Source organism: Silene latifolia, chromosome 6 (assembly GCF_048544455.1).
Source record: "Silene latifolia isolate original U9 population chromosome 6, ASM4854445v1, whole genome shotgun sequence".
Classification (NCBI taxonomy): Eukaryota; Viridiplantae; Streptophyta; class Magnoliopsida; order Caryophyllales; family Caryophyllaceae; genus Silene; species Silene latifolia.
The window spans coordinates 46,027,775-46,037,074 of NC_133531.1; the positions used below are offsets into that span (position 1 = coordinate 46,027,775).

Below are 9,300 nucleotides of genomic sequence, written 5' to 3' on the forward strand. Positions count from 1 at the left end.
AGTATCGAGGGCAAAAAACAAAAATCGGGAAATAAACAGACCGAAATAACATAAAAAAATAAGAGCCTTATCCTGAAATCGGAGAGTCATTTACATCCTCAGTCTCATATTACGACCAACAAAAAAAAGGGTTATTTCACGACAATAACCCAAACTAAGCCCTCCCTTCTCATATTAATCCAACCTAATGTTTAACTGAGAAAAATCCGTACTTTGACATCGTTTAACTTGTACTAAACTCATGGAAGGGAAACCTGTAGCACCGGTTTTCTTGACTATAACTCTTAAGTTAGCCTGTGAACTCTTCATTTTATTCACAAACAAAAACAACTGTGTGGAATCTCGTCGGCTCTCGATTCCTCCACCACGCCGGATGTCATCGTACCACGCTCACCATCGTCGTCGCCTTCCTTTCAGCCTGTGAATCAAATTGAAAAATGGTTTTTTTTGTTTCTGTGTCTTGATAGGCTAAAAGTGGTTGCTCGGGACATTATTGTTGCGATTAAAAGAAGAATGCAGGAGGAAATCAAATATCCAATTAAAATAAGGAAGAAAAATGGTTGAAGAAATTGAGAAGTTGAGATGTGAATGATAGGCATTGATTGATGATGCTGATCCTTTGACCAAAGGATTGAAGAACATTGTGTGTTTTTTTACCCTGGAATTTGATGAGGATAAAAGGGGAAAAGGGAAAACCGAAGATTCTTGGTGCGTCCTATCTAAGTTTTGTTCCTGTTAATATTCCGAGATACATGAATTTTCATGAATTTGGATTTGGGGTTTTATAGTTATACCTTTATTATTGGGATCGTTTTCGCTTTTGGTTCTAGTTTAGGACAATTTGTTGTATAGATTAATCATAAGTTTGATCCATATTTTATTATTATATAGTTTATTCTGATACATGAAATTAATGGTGACAATGTACTATTGAAAAATAAATGAAGAAATTGGACAGAGACTATTGAAGAAATGAAGAAGGAAGAAGAAGAAGACAAGAAGAAGGCGCCGGAAAAAAGAGAAAAAAAAAAAAAAAAAAAAAAAAAAAAGGGATTCATTGTCACCTGTTGAAAACCTGTGATATCAGGTAAAATTTGAGATCGGTTTAGTACAAGTTAAATGATGTTGAAGTACGGATTTTTCTCAGTTAAACACTAGGTTGGATTAATATGAGAATAGAGGGCTTAGTTTGGATTATTGTCGTGAAATATCCCCAAAAAAAATGAAATAACCCTCATTTTTACATCTCTTCTCAACCAATTCATCTCCCTACTTTTGATTTCATCAAAAAAAAAAAAAAATCGATCCACACAAAAACAACATCAGATTCGATTAACATCTTTTCAAATCAAAATAAGGAGGTGTTAATTACACATGTGCATGTTCGCTTGTTGAGATATCGAGTGCTTGATCGAATTTAGTAATATGGAAAGCGCCGATCTTTAATTCATCAGTGCTCAAATTTATGCGTCCATTCATCAACAGCCTCGCCGATTTGCCCCGTCGATGCTTGTGTAGATGTAGCAGTTGTCGGATCGAACTAATCCAACCGAGAAAATATATTCTAGTTCTCAATTTATCACAATTATAAATTAAAAGAAGGTATGTTAAGAATATATTGAATAAGTCGTTTTTTGCTACAGTATTCGTATTCGTATAATATACTTGTTGATGTCATAATATTTACACATTCATCAAGTAAATTGTATTCGTTTTTTGTTTCCTTCAAATTGAAGGTGAGAAGTAGTCATTGTGTGATATAGTGGTCATTTCATTTTCTCTCATTGTATTCGTATAATATTACTGTTACCTGCAAATGGATCTATCACATTCATCAATGCATTGTTTTTCTGTATTTGCAGGATTTGCACATCATTTTTTAGATGGACTCTGGTTAAAGGCATTGTAGCAGAGATATCTACTGCCGAAATGATGTAATTTGCACAAATAAAGGTAAGAACATAATAAACTCACTACTTTAAAAAATTTTAGACAACAATTTAAATCTGTTTCTTCATATGTTACATGCATGACATTGTTTCAATTAGTTTCTATGTTTCTGTTATTATCAATAAGACCAAAATTTCGATTTAATAATTAACATGGTGCGATTAAAATTAAAATGAATTCATATAAAAACAGCCAAAATAATTCCATTTTGCCAACAACCATCCAGTTAAGATAATGGTGAAATAAATAAGAAAGGCACTATAAATACTATAAATTCTCAAAAACTTCTTTGTATACTACGTTTTCTGTAGTGTTGAGAATACGACGATCGTGGTCGCATATTAGAATCTTTAGCCCCTTTATGCTTGTGACCCTCGAGATAGCAACATATAGTTGACCATGACTAAATACCGGTCTTGGAAGATACAAACCAACATGTGATAGAGACTGCCCTTGGCTTTGTTGATAGTCATTGCATAGCAAACCATTACTGGAAACTGTCTTCGCTGAAATTTACGGGTAATGTACTGGAGTCGGATGGGCTTAGACTCATACAGGGAATGAAAACCTTGTGACCTATGTTTGTGCCTGATATAATGCTGGCTTCAATTATGTGGTTCCCGAGTTGGGTGACCACTAATCTAGTACCATTGCAAAGACCAGCAGACTGGTCAAGGTTTCTCATAAGCATGATAGGTATGCCAATCTTTAACGTACTCTCGTGGTTAGGAAGACCAGAGCATCTGATTGAATTCAAGAACTCAGTTGAATATAATTCCTCTTGGTGGCTCGCATACCCGTTTGCTTATGCCCCTCTGCTTTGCTTATACTTTAAATTACACTATGTAGTTGAGATAGGTGAGGATGGTGGATTTAAGTTGTGGTGTGTTGTAAATATATGCCGTGAAATGATCAATTATGGTATGTGAGGAGGTATTAAAAAGATGAGTAGGTCTTCTGAGAGACGGTCTCTTAATAAGCTTTATTGAGAGACCATTGTACAATTTTAAGAAAAAGTGGTACTAAAGGTAATAAAATAGGTACAAATCATGGTTAATGATAAAATGAGTACATTTATTATGTAAATAGGTATGAAATTACTATGTCACGATCAACAATAAAAGAGGTACGAAATACAAATAAAAGGGTACGAAAAATTGGTCTCTCAATACCTTAGTGAGAGACCGTCTCTCCCAAGTTTTAGTGTAAAAAGATTATGGGTGTAATTGCATCAAATTAAATATGAGGATTTGAGAAATAAAATTAGAGTTTAAAATATATTCTGGCTATAATTATTGCAGAGTGAATATAATCATTAGAGATATTTATTGCAGATACCTTATGATGAGGTCTTAGATTTAAGTTTTTCGGGGTGTCATTTGTCAGTATTACTTAATGTTTGGTTGAGATGAGACGCATTAAACACACACAACATTATACACTTTACGCATTATTTCCAAAAAAGTTGGTTTGATTTTGATTGTTCTAGTCTGATTGTGTGACTGACTTAACTGCAGCTTGCTTTCATATATAGAGTACCTGGTTTGGTGAAGATTATTTATTGGGATGGGTCGAACGTTGACAAAGGTAATAGTTATTGCAGGTTGACTATATAATTATTTGAGATACTCATTGCAAATACTGTCTATAATGAAGTTTGGGCTTGAAACTTTTGTGTTGTCAGTATACCTTTTAACTTTTAAGTGCAACAAAAGGTTTTCTTATTTGTAGTCTGATTGTGTGACTTTTTTTATCTGCAGTTCGTTTGCCTTGCCTTTATTATACTGAGTACCTGAGTTAGCAAACATGAATTACCGGGATGGATTGAACGATGATAAAGGTAAAAACTATTAATCTAATTATTGGTAGCAGAGTCTTGAACATAAAAACAACCTTGTTATTAAGCATAAGAATAGAAACCTTATTCTCACAAGTGTATCAAAACCAAACCAAAATAACATCGTAAGAGTTTGACAAATGTAGAAAATATGAAAGTAGATCACTAAAATAAGTCATAATATTGGTCGAAATAGGTCTAAGTTGATTTTCCAATGAACTCGGTCTGATCTGGAGCATGTTTCTTTGTGGTGCTTAACTGTGCATCGTCTTCAAATTCAAATGCATCAAGCGAACGCTTTGTCGGCGTGATGTTCACTGAGCTCGTGACGGACTCATCCTCAATAGTACTTTGGATGGACTCCTGAGACATAAATGTTGATTAGAATAATCAAACTCACATAGTATTAATCAAAATGGTTCCTGGAATTTGTATTGAAAATAACTTATCACCTTTCCTTTAGCATTCTGAACTAAGCTCTCTTCTCGAGAATTCACTTCCAAGCAGTCTTTCCGTTGTCGTATTTACATAAATCAAATACACTGCAATTTTTAACTTATTTCAAAGTAAAGTATCATTGACTATTATAGCATAAACAAACCTGTGATGTTGTGCAGGTTTCAAGGTATTTCAGGATTAGATCCTTGTCCTCAGAAAGTTTATTGACACCATATGATTTCCAATCTTTGGGAAGGTTATACTTTTCATCAACCTTGACTTTGAATATGAATCTTCGGTTAAGTAATACATCAAGTTCACTTGGATATGCATTTGGAACCCTTTGCTGTAATTAGAGAATGCCAATGATAAATGTAGAAAACTCACTCATTAATTAGTGTTATGATGTGCATGAGCACTATTGGTTTTTGGAGTTTGTTTGGAGTATATAATATATATAATCAGATTGATTAAAACAGAAAAAAAATAATACTTGTTTATTTGAATATTGTTAAAGTATAAAAGATTAGGTATGATGCATACCTTAAGTTGGTTATCTCGTACTTGCTTTGTTGATTGCTTGATCAAATCAGTAGCTTGAGTATCAAATAGTATGAAGGTTGCATTTCTGGTATGGTCGACAACTTTGACCCTGACTTTATACCTATATAAGGAGTTGTTTAGGTCATTTCGAAGAGAGTTTATTATTAAAAAAACAAATTACGCTTATTTCAGCAACTCAAATTTGATGCACCTGAGAATGATATATTTAACATATCCTTCCATTTGCCAGTACGTAACCATTTCTCTTTATCATCTAACTCCACTGTTGATTTACATTTTTTGCTGCTCTCAATGTACCACTTATATTCTGTGTCAATTGCTGTTATGGTGGCCAAGGTAACAAAATATCCCTCCTACATAAAACAGAATAACACAATAGTATCTCAAATTAGCTTATTATTATTGTTAATAAAACAAACTTGGTTATCTTAAATAGTTATTTGGTATACCTCTTGGATTTCTCTAATTTCATCAATTGTCCGTCTAGCAGGTAATTCTAGAAGTTCATTAGCGACTGATTCACAGTAGCTTGTAAGAATTGTTGAGCTCGACGATGAAGATTTCAGACCAACTTCCATCTTTCTGGAAATTCGGTAAGCATGATATATCTCAGTCATTATATGTTGTTATTAATATTTGTCTAGTGAAAAAAAGTATGTTAAGAGAAAACCTTTTTATGAAATTGCGAACTTCGGGTATTTCAGCATCCAATAATATCTTCGAACAAAGTGAATTAGATACGTTTGAATCTGTATCAACAATGACTTTTAGTACAAAGGTGTTTTTAATGCTAAAATTCTATATACACACCAAGTTTGAAGAAAAATCAAAGTACCTTGAAAAGTTTTTATCTTACATATCAGATTATAACAATGAGACGGTGTTCATATTTGTCAAAATCGATTGTGGAGCTTGCCATCTGGTCGACTAATTTTTCCCAAAGTGTCAGAATCAGTTTTTGACTCCTGTAACAAAATAGGTTAGTAATTTTCGAGTAATTATTTTATTAACAACTCTTATAAAAGATTAAAAGTTGGAGGTACGTACTCGCAGTCAATTAATTCAAGCAACATAGTATGTTTATCTTTAGAATTCTTCTCTATTGGACCTTTAGCATGAAGTTCACCAATAATATCTATGTCCACATATCTATGGTTAGATTATGTCTTGTGAAATTTGTTGATATATTATATAAGTTAATGTTGAAGAATAAACATACCAACTAAGTTAGTCTTTTGGCTATGGTGGTTTGAATTTCGATACCCTGTAAATTTATACATATCAACAATAGTTAGTGATTTAATTGATAAGGTAAGTATGAAGTGATACATGCATATTAATAGTTGATAATTATAACTTGCATCACCTCTGAGTCCCAGGAGTATATTATATGTCCCTGGATACGCCATGATTCTTTGGCTTGGGTTATATGTTTAATCATATTGTGGGTTGTATCAGCCATTATTCCTTTTGCTCGAGTAATTTTTTCTTCTAATCAATTGTTACGTGTAGTCTTATTTATAAGTTCTTTGTAATAAATCTCAATCGGTTTGGTTGAAATTCTGAAAATGTAATCTTTGCTATAGTTGCAATGTTTTTCATTACAGAATTAAGGAAACAAATATTTGTTATTTTATCTCATGAGGATGTCATAATATTGAAGGATATCCTCTTTCAGACCTATTTCGCAATATTATGTAGGCTATATTTCTTGTGAAGGATATGCTAATATGGGAAAATAAATCAAGGATATGCAAAGACATAAACATTGCGACTGATTTTATTTTATATTCAGTATTTTATTTTATCTTGTATATTAAAAGATTGACTTAGTGAGGAAAAGATCACTTGATATTTTGCTAAAATTGCACGGATATATTATACGAAGATCGCAAATTCCTGTTTACAACCGTTGTAAACACGACAATAATGAAACGGTCTTGAATATGGGTTGTTTAACCCATATTCTAACTTAAACGATTGTGGCAAGTTCTTAATTTGCTAATTAATTGAGGCAACTTATCAATTAGTAATAAATTAACAAATAACAATTAATTCAGTTACCATATTTGTAGGAGTTATGAATATTTTCCATACTGAGCAAATTTTTCCATTGCAATCTTTACACAATCTCACTCACGCAATATTGCTAGCATCTACTCAATTGTTTATTAGGTACTTTATTCATAACTCCACCCCTTCTCCTTTGTCATGGTTACAATTACTAATTTACATCATTTTATTTCACGAAGATGGTTAATGACATTGCATTTTTCGAAGCCAATGATAATGTAACTTTAAACCATGTTGTTGCCGATGAAGATGATCAAGTCGAGGGCAATGATACTGACGAGGTTGGTTCCGTTATTTTGAACGACGGATCAATTCATACGCTTAATGAAGGTATTGTACGTTTTTTTTTTGTTAATCCCCATTAATTACATAGTGTCGCAACTAATTTGTAGTTTCTATCCTACATATTGTAGCCACTCAAATTTTTTCATTCTCCATTTATCAGATTTTGATATTACTGGCTCTCTAGTGGGATTGAAGGCTACAAAATGGGAATACTTACTCAAGGTGTATAATAATTACGCTCGAGCTAAGGGGTTTGGTACTAGAAAAGGCACTCGGCGCATCGAAAATGAAGTTGAATACGAGAGATATTTTATTTGTTCACGTCAGGGACAACATGCCAATGGTAGAGTATTGACTTCGGATGGCACACCGATGTCATCAGGTACCAGTTCTAAGAAACTTAACATTACTAGGAGTAAATGCAAGGCGACAACTTTTTGGGAAATTCTCGACCACAACATCGATGCTTAACTGACCAAGTCAACACACTGAGCAAGGTCAAAGATGTCCACAACAAGTCAACGACTTATACAGCCTAGCCGATGCATCCCATCGGCCCGTTAGCCTGGGTCTCGGCGTGACAACCTGCCAGCCGGGACACATACCCGCGTACTCATATCCAAGACCCCTCGGCGGCGAGTCAACACGGCCCGCCGGCCTGCCTTAGGTATCTCGGCCGAGGGGTAAATCAGTCTTTCCACCTGCTAACCACTTGGCCACTTGGCCACTACGTGACAAAAGGTGAAAGCCTATAAATACTCCTCAACCTTCATTGAGGAAAGGATCCCACAACTAAAACCTAAATACACTATTCATCTGGTAATATCTCCCTTATCTCTCTACAATACATATCTAGCCAAGTAACACAGCTTAATCCTTTAAGTTTACTGACTTGAGCGTCGGAGTGAGTACGCTTGGCACCCAGCCAAGCCCTCAGTTCGTTCATTGTTGCAGGAGAGGTCGAGAGAGACGATAGAAGCAAGAAGGGTTCAACTCAAGACATTATTCTACAAGCCACGGGTGGTAACTAATAACTGCTCTGGAAATTACACCCGGAACAATTGGCGCCGTCTGTGGGAAAGACACTAGAAGCTAGTCACATTCATTCCCAAACAAAAAAACAACAAATCAACAAAAACCCACCCAAAAAGCTAAGAAAATGTCGAAACAACAAGAGGTATTCGTGACGGACGAAACCGAATTTTACCACGATGATGTCGTCCACAAATCTGGAGTCGAGCAACCCTCCACCGGCGGGGTAATTCAACCAGAATCGGGATGCCAATAATACCCGACACACCGGTGCCGGTGCCAACCAACCAGTCACCATCATGGGACGGGTGGTTGACATAGCAAAGTCAAGATGCTCCTGGACCTAATCGATACGCCCGCTCATCTTCACACGCCGACAAAAGCGGCGGAAACGTCCCGGGAGGCGAGGGCCCAAAATGTGACTCCGAGAAATTTGAACGGGGCACTAGGAGAAGCCGACCCGCCAAGACGCCGGGAGCCCAAAGTGGGCGCGGTAGACCCAAGTCCTTCCCACACTCGTGGGAGGACAGCGTCCCCGCCACACGAACGAGGCTCACCCCGAAGGAGCCGAGGAGTCCGACTCGGCGAGTTGGAGAAGAAGTCCAAGTCGAAGAAGGAGCCCCTCCCGCTACGGGGAAGGAGCCGGAGTTAGGGATGCGAGGAGCCGGTCGCGCGTGCCGTTCGACACGTGGTTAGGCAGCCCCTCAACGCCTACGTCCTAGAAGTCCCGGTGCCACCTAAGCTCAAGTTGCCACCGATTTCATACAAAGGAGATAGTGATCCATCCGACCACGCTGAGGCTTTCGAGTCTTACATGTCGGTATGGGAGCAGCCCGATGAGGTCTGGTGCCGAATCTTCCCAACAACTTTGCATGGGACGGCTCAGAGCTGGTACAAAGGGCTTCCCGATGGCTCGGTGTACTACTTCGCCGACCTAAGGGACGCCTTTCTAGCCCAGTACTCTTGCAATAAGAGAAGGGCCGTGGAGACGTCGGACCTCCTAACTATCAAACGAGGGAGACGAATCTCTGGAACTATGTGAAGAGGTTCGACGGAACGGTCCAGTGGATTCGAGAAATCAATCCCGAATCGCGGCCTTCGCACTGATGAAGGGCCTCCCA

General features: G+C 36.7%; 1 long non-coding RNA gene across 1 annotated transcript; it reads left to right on the forward strand.

Moving 5' to 3' along the window:
- Window positions 1-1,229: 1,229 nt before the first annotated feature.
- On the forward strand, window positions 1,230-8,297 carry LOC141658739 (uncharacterized). Its single transcript, XR_012549386.1, has 7 exons — window positions 1,230-1,602; window positions 1,863-1,953; window positions 3,468-3,537; window positions 3,711-3,790; window positions 4,405-4,481; window positions 5,280-7,192; window positions 7,308-8,297. It is a non-coding gene; the product is annotated as an uncharacterized LOC141658739 (long non-coding RNA).
- Window positions 8,298-9,300: the final 1,003 nt, after the last annotated feature.